Source organism: Macrobrachium nipponense, chromosome 1, assembly GCF_015104395.2.
Source record: "Macrobrachium nipponense isolate FS-2020 chromosome 1, ASM1510439v2, whole genome shotgun sequence".
Taxonomy (NCBI): Eukaryota; Metazoa; Arthropoda; class Malacostraca; order Decapoda; family Palaemonidae; genus Macrobrachium; species Macrobrachium nipponense.
In genome coordinates, this window is record NC_087200.1 from 171866343 (window position 1) to 171880598 (window position 14256).

The 14256-nt window shown below is 41.3% G+C and overlaps 1 pseudogene; it reads left to right on the forward strand.

The window, feature by feature from the left end:
• The first annotated feature begins 2502 nt into the window (after positions 1-2502).
• Positions 2503-14256, forward strand: part of LOC135218999 (serine/threonine-protein kinase PAK 2-like) — a 288649-nt pseudogene continuing 276895 nt past the window's right edge.

Here is a 14256-nt window from a genome sequence, read left to right on the forward strand (position 1 = left end):
AATCTTTAATGTCCTAAGATATGGAGTAAGAAATTGCAAGTTATAAACTCCGACCTCAGAAACTTTCTTTAAAACATGGTAGAATACAAAGATATCTTCAGGATAGACAATTCTTAAAAATACCGTGATAGGCAATCTCAGTCCACCAGTGTTTTACGTAGTTGAAGAGATGATAAACCATGTTCTCAGAACTGAATTTGAATCTTAAATGAGTTGCACACAGCTGCAAAAATGTTAATAAAATCTCTGATCTTACTTGGAGATTTGTAATGGCTCAGTTTCATTCACCGTAACTTTTACCTTGCTCTGACTTAAATTTTTGTTGAAATGACCAACAGCCGCAAGTATGCAGCCAGGGTAAGGGTTCAACATATACAGAGTAACGTCCTCTGTTTTCCAGGTCATTTCCCATACTATCATGCAAAACTTATATAAAATATAAATGGCCATCAACACCACCCTGGGGAAACACCAGAGACACGTTCGTGCATTTGGTATAGTGCTCACCAGTAACTATTCTTTAGGAGTCAATGAATTAATCGCGTCAATCTAAAAGATGTAATGAATAGAATAAAAAAACTGAATGGACAAGGACAGACTGAAACTAAGCAATAGCAAAGTAAACAGCTTATTAATAAGGTGAAAAAAAATGGTCTAAGTAATTTAAGATAAAATGTAGAGGTTAAAATTAGTATATCGTAAGAAATCTAGAAGTATTAACTGGATTAACATCATAAATATAGAGACAAGCGCTTACAGAATTAAACTATGTAATTAACAGATAAGACTTCTGAAACAGTCTGCGTAAGGGCCTACCAAATTACTTACTGCAACCACAAGCTTCTGTTAATGATGCAGCCAAACTGATGATGAATAACCCAAGCGGTTAAGGATGAAGTTACTTCGATTCTATGAAGAATCTGAAACCATATATCTTCAGATACGCCAAACATTAATAAGCCATTCTAGTGAAACTACTCTTAGCAACTTAGGAGGTGCACGAACGTAACCAATAAGAAAAAAAAAAAAAAAAACACACACACACAAAAAAAATTTTCAGTACAAAAGACCCCAAGCTATTCAGTAATTTCCTTCAGGGCTGAATGTACATACGTAAATTCTTGTAGGCATTCTTGAGGAAATTAAAGATAATGTTTAAAGGCAGTCGTGCCCTAGAGGAACTGCTATATTTGAGAAACGAGAGACTCCATATGACTGACCGAGTGAGAATAACCTTAAAGACCTTCGGAAATAAATAATGATTGTGTAGGTGAACGGTCAGTATATTCACGGGGGATCGACATAATAGTAAATGGGGCTTTCTGGTGTATGAATGAATAGCTTAGCTATGATATGCCATCCCCTTATTGATTTATTTATCTATTTATTAAATTTTGTTTTTAGATGAATGGGTCTCATTTAGGATTCAGCAGTCCGAATGTGACTTATCCTTGCCTTTTGTCCGGCATTAGCTTCACAGTAAACACAACATATAGCTACATGATGATAGAGATGACGACGATGGTAATTAATGTGGTGAAGGTAAATCGTGTCCATAGCGAATCTACTCAGGTATACTGGTCGATAGCGATCAGTATGTAACACAAGAATAGTTACTTAATAAAAACATTCCATTGACATAAAGGGAGAAAATCGTGTTTAAACCGACCATTCTGTTGTTATAACCTCAGAAATACAATATGCACATTATCAATTTTAGTTTCATTTTATATATCACTGAACTTACAGCCTATATACCAAATTTCATTAATCTTGTGCCAAAGGGTCACATTTTGATCTTTATAAAACGTATCAGGAATAATGAGTTTATAATTTTTTTTACGAGCACATCCTTTTTCCGAATTTATTCGCCAGTTAAGCTTGATAGCTCTATGCATCCAAGACGGTTCCTATTAGTCTACTGATTTAGTCATCTAATTTCTCCTTGTTTTTGGTGTTTTATATTATCATATAGATGTGGCGCAGTCTCTTCACTCTCCTGCACAAGTTAAATGATATATAGTATGGCGATATCCACTGTTTTCAAAATAGATGATTATTTAGAGTTATAATTTATTTACTAATAAATTTTGCTCTTGCCTTCATTTGCAAATGAGGTGAGTCCATGATGGTTGTAGCCCTACTATACTCGCAAATTTAGGGGTCAACATCAAACCTCTTATTCATTTGAAAACCCGTGTTAATAAGTTCGGACTTCGGACTAATCTTTACACCAAAAAAAAAAAAATGCAGTGTATAAACTTTGATCTAGAAACTCGTTTAAGCTTTCCTTCATTTTACACCACGCTATTGAGCTACGCTCAAAGATATGTAAAATATACAGTAAGATCGTATAATTACCAAGCATATTATTACTCAATAGAAGTGGCCTGAAGAAAAAATTAAAAGGCATTTTTTGCTCTTTGTATGGTACTGAAAAGTCTCATAAAACTAAGAAAATTGAAGATGATAATGGAGCCGGTGTCAACGTGAAAATTTTTGGAATCCTCTCTAGTTAGCAAGAAGTTTGGCATCTCTATGCTCGATTTATCTTATCACCGAGGTCAGGAAGTATAATATTGGCACTCGCTCCTTAGACCCGTTGTACGCCCCATCAGACGAGGAGGATCTTTATTTTTCATGGGTGGTAGCATAATTGTAAGTGAATATATACATGTATTTTCTCGATAATGGGTGTTGTGTCAAAACCATTCGTTCAAATGGTTGAAAGGTAGCCATGATTGTAACAGCGGATGATTCAACTCCCGTTGGTCTCATGATATGTTAAGTTTACTTCCTTTCCTTTGCAGGATTATTCTGTGTGAAGTCAGCATTTATTGTTTGCCTCGAAATAACACGTATTATTGTGTGATGTGAAGATTTTGTTTATTTCAGAGTGAAAAGTGTTTATAAATTATATGACGATTAGTATATAATAGCTAGGTAACCAATTTATACGTAAGGGTGTGGGTAGCTCACTGTCGTCGGAGCTGTCATCGCTCTGGCTCTGGCTCTCTGCTTCGGTGCATTGAAGGAGTGTCAAACACATCGCAAAAGGGGTTCGTGCAAATAAGGCGTGTAGGTATTGGCCATAAGATTTTTGCTTAACGTGTTTAAGTACAAGGAACTGCCTCTTAAAATAAACCGAAGGATATGAGGATATCCTAAACTTCCCTAGGCTAGGAACGATGGCCTTCCTTGGGCCCAGCAGCTGATCTTTGGCCCAAATTACGGTAATCTATCGAATAGTAGCACATAGCTTAGGTATGTACTTTAAAGCCTACTTTGAAGATAAGTCCAGGACATACTGTACTGCAAATGTTAGAGTGTATTTTTGTACTGTAAATTGTGTGTGAGGTATTTTGTTGAATTTAACACTATGTACCTAATTTCCCCAATTTAGGTAATACTAGGTCCAACACTAATGTGGTCCACAATGGGAATTGATCTTTTGAGTAAGGAAACAAAATTTAGTGAAATGAGGTACATACAAAAAGCATCCCAACTTTGCTTAGGGGACAAGATCTTAACCTTACTTTGCTGGGGTGGCTCACACGTAATCTGACCTAGACCAATGTAACTCATCATAGAATTAAATAGGCCTAGGTATAGGAATTCATCCTAACGTAACCTCCCCCTTCATACATAGATCCCACAGACCTACCTGACTTGGGTTGACATGAATCACAGAGAAAATGTTTGCTGGCTCTTAAATTTATCTCAAAGGGAAACAAGGAAAATGTATAGTATCCCAATAAACTACCCAGACCCAGAGACTGGTTACCCACTGTGGCCCTCAAATTCTTTAGAACATAATATAGAGCAATTAATGTATAAATCCAACAAAAATGAATGTCAAATTTATCAAAGTCATTTGAACGGTTATCAGAAAAATCTTATTTAATGTCCAGAATTCCTTACTTGATAAGTAATTAGTATGTTTCTGAGGCTAAACATATTAAAAAAAAAAAAGTTTTCTGTCATGGTTAAATTTATTAAAATCCCATAAAAAAAACTTTGGCAAGTTTTATTTCACAATTAAAATAAGAGATCTCCTGAGGATTTTACATCTGTTCTAGGGAAATATAGGTGTAACCTTCATCTCAAGCTGGCATGTTATTGAAACTTTTTAACAAGGTTGTTAGGGCTTCAGTGGCGTAGTCAGTTTGGTCTTGGCCTGCCACCTCAGTGGCCGTGAGTTCGATTCTCAGGCTTTCTATTGAGGGGTCAGAGATGTGTGTTTCTGATGATAGAAGTTCACTCTCGGCATGGTTTGGAAGTCACATAAAGCCGTCACTCCCATTGCTGAATAACCACTGGTTTCATGCAACGTAAAAACACCATACAAACAAACAAGGTTGTTAAGAGGTTGTAGGGGGTAAGTTGGGTAAACCCACACTCACTTGCCGTCAGTAAAAAATTGTGCTTTGGTTGTCATTGAGTAAGGATGTTTTTCTGTGCTCCTGTTAACTGCATGGTTGAAACTTGTTGCTTCTTCCTTTTGTTCTCTCCGAGTCCAGAACCCATTTGTTTATTACTTCTCATTTTGTAGAGGTAGAATCTGCAATTCTGATCTTCCCTGAGAGGAGTGGTTGAGTAGGGTTGTACAGTGGGAAAGCTTTGGGAATACGAGAAGGGTAAAAAATATTTATTCCTTTGACACACTAACAGGTCAGCAACCACTGTCACCAAACTTAAAAGGGAAAGGCACTTATCTGAAGTGTGAAGTGGCTGTTGTGACAAGGCTTCTTGGACTTCTTCCTCTTCCTGCGAGAGCAAAAAGGGGTAGAGGAGGAGGAAGAAGAACATTGCCTGAATTTTGTCACTTGCTCTTTGGCCAAGTCATGCTTTCTTCTAATGGTGCTGGAGAACTGATCCAATTGAGAAAGGCAGACATAAAAGTTGAACCATCCATGGTTGGTGCTATGGGTGGCATATCCCATGGGAAGGATAAATACTAGTGGGGTCTCAAGAGTCTTCAAACTACAGGGCATGGCGCTTTCCTCTTCCATAGAGTTAACCATGCTTATGAAGAACTTCCAGATTGGGATGTGACTTTCTTCTTCTGCAGCCAAACTTATGCACTTTACAAGACCTTGAGGGAGGCTTTGGACCTAGACCTCATACTCAAGACTGTCTTCCTGCTGGCCTTAGCCTTGATGAAACATACTGGCAAATTACATGACCTTTCATATTGTAGCTGGCACTCAGTTGGGAATTTCTTTGTGTCTTGTTCATTTCTGAGTTGTTCCTACACTATACAAACCATGGGTCCTTTGTTCCTACACTATACAAACCATGGGTCCTTTACGTAAGGAATTATCTTTGGCGAAATTGGCAAACGGCCGTTAAACTCTTAAACAAGGTGGTTAGGCAGTAACTACTGTCCGGTAGGTGGGAATACCTGCCTGACCAGATGTAAACATTCCATTTTATATGAGTAACTTACCACGTAATTACATATCCATGGAAAAACAAGTACAACGTAGCTGAAGAGCTCAGTTCATTTCTGCCACTCAACCACCAAAACATGGTTGTTTGGGCAGCTTTGAATTTGTTAGGCAGGATTGCTCACTGGATGGTTTTGCTGACAGAAGGATTCGGTGAAGTATTCTGTTATTTGGTAAACCTCTGCGCTATATTTGTCTTTAGCATAATTTAGCTTTGACTTATTATGTCTGACACTAGTGTGACGATTAGCTGGTATTGCAGCAAGAGGTGGAATACCAGATTGATTTCTTCTAAATATGACCTTCGTTCAATCTTATTATTGCCGAGGACAAATTTGTTCACTGGACTTGACGTGTATAGAGTGCGAAGACTGGGATAACAGTAAGTGGCAAATTTTAAATGCACATTTGGACAAATTAGAAAAAGCTAGGCAGAGAAAGGTGGCAGCTAGAGCCGAAGCTAGAGCCTCTAGGTCTTCGTCACGTAAACCAGTTGTTTCAAATTCTGTGACAGCTTTTTCTTTTATTCCCAGTTCTCTGGTGCTCTTTTCCACTCTGTTACCTGGCTTCTACACCCCTAAACCTAGTCCCATTGCCAGTCTGGAAGCCCATATGGATAAAAAATTTGATGCTTTAGTGGCGACAGTGGCTCATATAAGTATGTCAGTGAAATCTCTCATTGACAAAGCTATTGCTAGTGACTCGGGTGCTTGTGATATTTTAGTGGATGCGCTGACAACTTGTCCCACCGATGCTCTTAGATGGAGGTCTCTGCTAGACTCCCCAACACCTGGGAGGAAGCAAACTGCAAGTCCAAGGGAGGTTGATGGGATTTGTCCACCAGGAGTAGTTGCTCATTAATCAGAACGTTTTGCTACATCCCAGGTTCCTCAGGATAGCCGCTGGTAAGGTGTTCAAGGAGTTTCGCACTTCCTTTCATCCAGTGATTCTGATTCGGATGCATCTCGAGGATGCAGTTGGCACTTCCAAGATGCATCTAGACCTTTGAATTGACATACTACACTTCCAAATGTTCCTTCGATCCCCCTTAAGCGCCAAAGAGATCAAGAACCAACTTGTAGCTTCAGGGATGACGGCAAGCACCCAGTGGATACTGAGCTTCCAGTGGCTCACAAGCACCCAGTGGCTTCTAGGCGCCAAGTATATCCCATGCATCCAATGGGATCAGATCACCCCATGGGGTCAAAGCCCCCAGTGACTTGTTAGGCCAGTGGATACTGATCCCACATTGAAAACAAAGCATAACACAACATTTCCGGAGGTTCTTCAGATGAGGGAGAGTACAAGTTGAAAGCAGTGCCGCCAGTAGCCCAGGATGCAAGTGCAATACCTGTAATTGGGAACTCCGCCCCTCACCTTCGCCAAGATTTGACATGCACATCTCTCTTGTTGACACAGGATTCAACACTTATTCATCAGCTCTTAGACAGCCTGCTTCTTTAGTATCAAAGAATACTCCACCAGACCTGGCTCTTTCTCCTGTTTCTTTGGTTGAAGAAGCTGAACAAGAGGACTCTCGTCGGTTTATGCCTCAATTATGAATTACTTTCTCTTTTGTTTTCCATTGTACTTTTCTCTAGCGACACTGTCATCTCCTGGTTTGGGTTTCATTTTTCGACAACCCTCAAAATCAGCTAAATATTTGAAGATAGTTCTTTTGATTTCTGTTTACAAGACTTTGTTGGGCATTGACTCTTGGGTAGCTTAGAAGAGAGAGTTAGGTATGGTTATTATGCCTCCTCCCAAGGGGACTTTTAAGTTCTCATTGACCCTACTCGTAGATTAGCATTTGACTCTGCTAGCGCAGTTTTCCTCCAGGGAGTTGGACCATCTTGTCAAGGATATATTTAAAGTATTAGAGATATTCAGTTTCTTAAACTGGTCCATGGGAGCACTCGCTAAGATAGACCAGTTTGCAGCAGACTGGCTGGGGGTGCTTTCCTATACTGATAAAGTGATCTGAGATGGAGCACAAGAGTTAGTAGCACTTTTTTTGGCTGTTATCCTCAAAAAGGGGAGAGCTGCAGAGCTCGTTCACTTCTAAAGGAGTTACAAATCTCAAAGATCTTCTCTCCTTTTAACTTCCTTAGATAAGAGCAGTGTTTCCTGGAGCTACTGTGGAGCGGGTAGCTACAGAGCTTCAAAAGAAAGCAACACACAATCTCCTTGCACAGTTGACCAAATGACCTAATGAACCTAATCGTGCACATACAGCATCTTTCACAGCAAGAGCTCCATCACCTCTTCAACCACGGCCCTTTTGAGGCAGCAGAGGAAAAGCCCAACCTTGACCACGATCGAACCCATGTTCGATTAGACTGACCAGCAAGAAATCTACTACTCGACCAACATCTGCCAAGTGAGGATCTAGTCCTCTGTACACTTGTGGGTGCAGGATTCCTGCACTTTGGAAGATATGGGAGGTTAGGTCAGTGGAACCATGGTCGAAGACCATTCTAAGAGAAGGGTACTTGATCCCATTCAGGAAGAAACCCCCCTTTAACATCTTATCCTATCACCTTGAAGGTGTACAGGCAGTCCCTGGTTATCGACGATCCGGTTTTATGGCGCTTGTTTAGCACCATAAAATCTTTGATTTATAGTGCCATAACGGGCTGAGTTCTGATTATTGGCGCCATGGCACCATAAACGCTATTATGGCACCATAAATCTCTGAGTTTCGGTTAATGGCAGTTTTCGCTTATCGGCACACCCCCGGGAATGGAACCTTTGCTGATAACCAGGGACTGCTTGTATTCAGAATACTCAGAAAAGTGTTCAGCTCTGTCAAAGGAGGTTTGAGCCCTTCTCTAGAAACAAGCAATAGAAGTGGTAGAAAACAATTCATTGAAGGGATTCTACAACAAACTCTGTTGTTCCCAAGTCTGGGAGGTTGGAAGCCAGTCCTGGATGTAAGTCCTCTGAACTTTTATTTCCAGACAATGAAATTCAAGATGTAGACAAACAAGTCTGTTCTTTCCGCTATTCTTCAGGGAGATTGGATGGCAACCTTTAACATGAAAGACATGTACTTTCACATTCCAATACACCTGGAGCCCAGAAAGTATCTGGGGTTTATGTTCCAGACCATGTTTTTATGCATTCAACTTACCTGTCAGATATATACTTAGCTATAGACTCCGTCGTCCCCGATAGAAATTCGAATTTCGCGGCACACGCTACAGGTAGGTCAGGTGATCTACCGCCCCGCCGCTGGGTGGCGGGAATAGGAACCATTCCCGTTTTCTAAGATAGATTTTCTCTATCGTTTGGAATGTAAACATACGTTTGCAGTTCCTCCTGATTTGGATTTTCGTGTTTCATCGCCATCGATCTTCTGGGTTATCTTTTGAAGGAAAGTACTGGGTCTTTGGTTCGGCATACGTTTATTAACTGTTTTAACGAATTTGGCTTCGAAAATTTTGAAGAATACATTACGTGTAACTATCGAAGTTTTCGGTAGACACTTACATAGTTTGCAAGAAGGGAAATATTAATATTTATTCATTAATGGGTAATAAAAGTTAAAATTGATTGAGGCTAACTTCCTTATCGAGGAAGTCAGAAAAACATAGAACTAGATACGCTTCCTTTAGAAGTTTTATAGCTCTCGTACTAACGAGCAGTTAGAGCATTAACAGTACTAGTAGTGTTGTATCCTCATCACTTCTTACTTTACAGAACTACAAATTCATATTGCAATTTGAAGATAAAGGAATATAGCTCCAAAAGCGAGCTATTAGAAGGTAAGAAGTGAATTAGTGTTTCCCCATTGCAATGGAGGGTGCGTCTGATCGGCTTCATCTCGCTCCCAGGCCTAGAGCTCTTCCAAGCTCACAGGCCCAGAGGAGAAGGAATGTCGAAAGCCTTACGGAGGTTATGGAGTATCCCCACCGATCAGGCGTCCCCTCGGCAGTGTCTGTAGAACGTCCCAGACTGCCAGGGATAGCCATTGGAAAGGCATCCTAAACAGTGTCCCCCCCTTATGGTTAAACCTCCTTACCCTCGGCGGATGAGGAGAAGGAAGATTCATCAACGAAGATTCTTATGAATATAGTACAAGATAATCTCGTTTATGTTATGAATAAAGAAAGAGGAAAATTGGATGGTTATAGTATCATTACTAAAGCATAGCTTCATCTAGGCACCAGGTGCAAGTCAAGTGCCAGGTGCCTGCTTAGACGTCTACCATGATGAAAGATCCTCCCAAAAGCGCATGAAGGAATGCCATGGGGAAGGCACATAGCCAAAGGCCATACCACGTTGAATACCGCTTCTCTTCCGATCAACGAAGTTCAGTAACGTGGGGTCTGGTCAGTACGTGGATAGGTGCCACGGGATAGAGCGGTGACGTCACAGTCTCTCAATGATAGAATTCCTTCGCCTTTACAGTAAGTGAGGTCTAAGGAACAATAACCTATGAAAGGGATTAATCTCCTTCTGATCTTCTCGAATGGGAAGAAGTTTAGAAGACAAGGCTCCAATGAGGAAATACTTTCGAAGTATAAAATTCTTACAGCATCCAGGATTTCCAGATTCTTTGTGTTGGAAGATGGAAATTGAACGGGGTATCCTCTTGTGATTTGTCACGGGATCAGTTTTTCCTGACAGGGGCGTGAAATGTCGCACAGGCGGCTGTCGCCCGTGTCAGGATGTGTTTGAATCTGTGGGAAGTTTCTCTGGAAGAGAACCCAAGAACATACTTCTCGTGAAAGAGACTCTAGTGGTCGCATAAGCGACTTCGTCTCTATCACATTGGTTTGATTTGGAGAGAAGTTTTTTTTTTGTAGGATCAGCCTTCACCTGCCAGGTACTCAAGATGTCGCACAGGCAAACGTAACCCTTGTCAGGATGAAGCTGGTTCTACTTTAAACCCTTTACCTTATGAAGAGAGGCTCTCTCCTCGGGTAACTCACTCTTTTCCCAACATTATGGGACAAGAGATGGAAGATATCAGACTAGGAAGTCAATGAGGGTGCAGGTCTTTCAGCTTACAAGACCTTAGCAACCCTTTTATTGCAAGAATTCGGAGAGTCTCTTGAGTTCTGCCACCCTTCCTTCTCCTAGTTCGTTACTTTTAAGAGGATTATAAGTCATCCTCTTCTGTATATATGCAGCAAACCGATTTTCAGAATGAGAACTTGCAATTGTTTGGAATTGGACAAGACTTGTATGAGCTCGCATTATGTGATTAGAGGCTTTTTCAAGTACTAATAGAAGCATAGATTACAGCATTATGTCCATGGATAGTAAGCTTGAATGATTCTCGTCGATCCTTATTTCTCATTAGGATCTCCTTCGTCTAGTACCAATTCGTTTTATTGACGAAAAGAACGAAGTTAGGAGATTTTACATTCTCTCTCGGCCTCGGCAAGGAAAGAATGTAGTAGAGAATTCACCTTAAGACTACGGTATGATCATGTCATATACATATACCGAAGTTGACTGTATGGTTGACAACTGAATTCCTAGTATCCTTACAAAAGTGTTCCTAGTTTAATTCTGTTTACCGCAATGTAAGAGAATTATAGAGGATTCTTTATGGCAGGAGTTATCTCAGGCTTTCGGGAAGCATATGTAGAAAGCATAATCGTATTAAAGAACGAAGATTGCTCAGGATAAGTTCGATAAATCTGTTGGGAATCATTTTCTTTGTGGCAGAAGTTGTTTCCCTGATCTCAGGCTTTCGAGAAGCATGTTTAGAAGCATAATCGTATTAAAGAACGAAGATTGCTCAGGATAAGTTTGATAAGTCTTTGGGAATCATTCTCTTCGTGACAGAAATTGTTTACCTGAATGGACTATATATTGTCCATAAAAGTTTTTCCTACTGAGAACGGAATAAACATAGAAGGCTCAATGCGCCAGAAGAGCCAGAAGCGCCAGCCTGGCGCAAATGCGCCAGAAGCGCCATCCTGGCGCAATGCACCAGAAGCGCCAGCCTGGCGCAAATGCGCCAGAAGCGCCACCCTGGCGCAATGCGCCAGAAGCGCCACCCTGGCGCAATGAGCCAGAAGCGCCAGCCTGGCGCAATTGGCGCTAGCAGCGCCATCCAAGATAATTTCTCGTTTTAGCGAGTTATTAACCTTAGAGTTCACTAGCCTCTTCGACAGAGGCGTAGTAACGGCAAGTTTTGTTCCTGATTTCGTTCCCCTTTTAATCGAAAATGGGTTCGATCCCAAAGAACTATGAAATGATTTATTTTAAGCATTTAGGCCAATGCCACAGCTCTCTCATATCACAAAGAGAATCAAGAATCTCTTTTTTCGCCCGGGTTCGCTTTGACAAAAGAGAACCTGTTCGGAAATCAGACACGGAACGTAACGATTCTCAAGAGATTCACTGCAATATGTTGCACGTCCGTGAGAAACTTCTCGATAGACGATAATAATTGTGAAATTATGTCTAGCAGCTATTGGAAAGAGTTGTAAAAAACCTGAGAGAAGTCTTCTTCATAATCGCTTCGCAAGGTGGAAGACGACCAGGCTTCCTATAGATTACTTCATTATTCTTGACCCAAGAGATGTAGCAATTTACGCCATCTTTAGTTTTAAGAAAGGGGAATAAACTTTAGTCATTTTCCCCTAAATATAAATTCTTAACAGATGTTAAGATAAAGGGCGTCAAAGGAAGAAAGGATGATACTTTATGCTTCATTTTTGGCCTTAGATATATTGGATTCACAGAGATCATAACGTTCTTCTCACAGCATGTTTCGTAAGAAATTTCCCAAAGATTCTGGAGGTTCTATTAGAATCCAGTATATAGACCTGTAAAACCTCTCCATTTTGAGTCGGTCTGCGTGCAGACTGACCAGAAGTAGACATGGTAAGAGGATTTTTTCAAGGTAAAAGGCAAGGTCATGGTAAAGACATAGACTTGCTGCAGATCTGGCTTGTGGGAATAGGGAAGCTGTCCTCTTCCTATACCTCTGTGAACCACATACGGGGTGTTTTCTTCCATTTCAGAGGGAAGAATCACCTTTGTCTATATCTTTTATCAACAACGCAGTATAAGGTTATATTCTGTCTCTGCAAGGAGAATTAGATATAGCAGAGAATTAAGATCTTCGGGATCTTATATGATACCTCTATACGATAAGAGTAGGATATCATGCACTGAGTATGGGATTCTTTTTGTTTGGAGTCCTCAGATTCCGTGTTATGACAAGATGGAACTGCTCCTCATAAAACTTCTTTCAGAAATTTTATGAGGGAATTCCTCGTTTCTCTCGGTCCTATACGACCGAAGAAGAATTTTTTGAATTTTTTGTGCATTGGAATCTCGCATCAGATTCTATGGGAACTCGGCAATGGGTTCTTGCCAGCATAATATGTCTGGCAAAAGAACTAAAACCCTCTGTTCCTCACTCAACGCTCCAGATAGAGTTTCGTTGTTCAGACAGGGTCCTTACGTTTTCATCTACAGAAGAAGAAATGGTGGAAACGTTTGCCTACAGAGTTTTTGGAATGTGATGAGGGCTCAAAATGCTGCCCAGTTAGTATTAAGAGGGATATATATAAAGAGCTAAGAAATCAGGGGTCCGCCCAATTTCTACTCTGATCTCCTTCGACTTCCAGGCTCCTTCCCTTCCTTCGGGCAAGGATAGGGAAGATTCTACAACGAGAAACCTCATCAACATGTAAGAAGAGATCTCGGTAGCAACAGAAGTAATCACGAAGGATCCTTTTCGGAATAAGACTCTTATCTCTCGTACTGTTAGATTTCATATCAATTATGGATTTAGTTTACTACTTCTCCTCCCCTTGCCGGAGAGGCCGAGAGCTCAAAGTGGAAGAAGGTCTTCCACCCTTCTCAAAGTCTCCTGATAAACTATTGTGGTTGTTTAGGACTTTCGGACAATGTAGCGCCAACTAGGCGCTAAATGCCTAACAGGCGTAAAAAAACACCAGAGGCAGACAGTCCCAAGAATCACGTGCATTGTCTGGTGAGGAGAAAGAGTGGGCCTCCAACCTGGCTTAGATTTGCTAGAGGCGAACAAATCGGACAGATAAGAGAGTTCGATGGGGACATCGACAGACATCTTCGAGACTCTAACAAGCTCGAAGCTCTAGCAAGTGGGGAGGAACTGGCCAGGCTCCAGAGGCGAGGCTCCAGGCAGGCGCAAGGCGCCAGCCAAGAGCGAGGCGCCAGGCAGGCGCGAGGCACCAGACAGGCGCGAGGCGCCAGCCAGGCGCGAGGCACCAGCCAGGCGCGAGGCCCCAGCCAGGTGCGAGGCCCCAGCCAGGCGCGAGGCCCCAGCCAGGCGCGAGGCCCCAGCCAGGCGCGAGGCCCCAGCCAGGCTCTAGGCTTCATCCAGAAGAGATCCATTTCTAAGAAAGCCCTGGTCTTCTTTGAAACTATGTGATCACTAAAACACTTCATGAGTATCTTGATGATTCCTTCAAACAGCTGAGAATTAAAAGCGAATGAAGTGCGAGCTTTTATGAATTCTTGTTCTTTCCATAACAATATGTCATTAAGTACATATTAGCTGCCATGTGCGGGAGATGCAACTCTGGGTTGACCTCCCATTATACGAAGGATGTCAAGTTGACGTACGAGAGGTACGTCTCTCTGGGTTATACGTGTCTACAGATAAGTTGCTGGGATAGGGAGTCGACACTGATCCTTAACTAGTGAGTTAAATCTTAATTTAAAGGAATTTTATTATTTGGGTTGTTTGAAAGGAGTTTGGGGATAACTTTTTCAAGTTAGGCACGAACCCTCGTTTGAGGATCAGGTGATCGGCATCGGTGTTGTGCTCCTTAATTATGCCACTAGG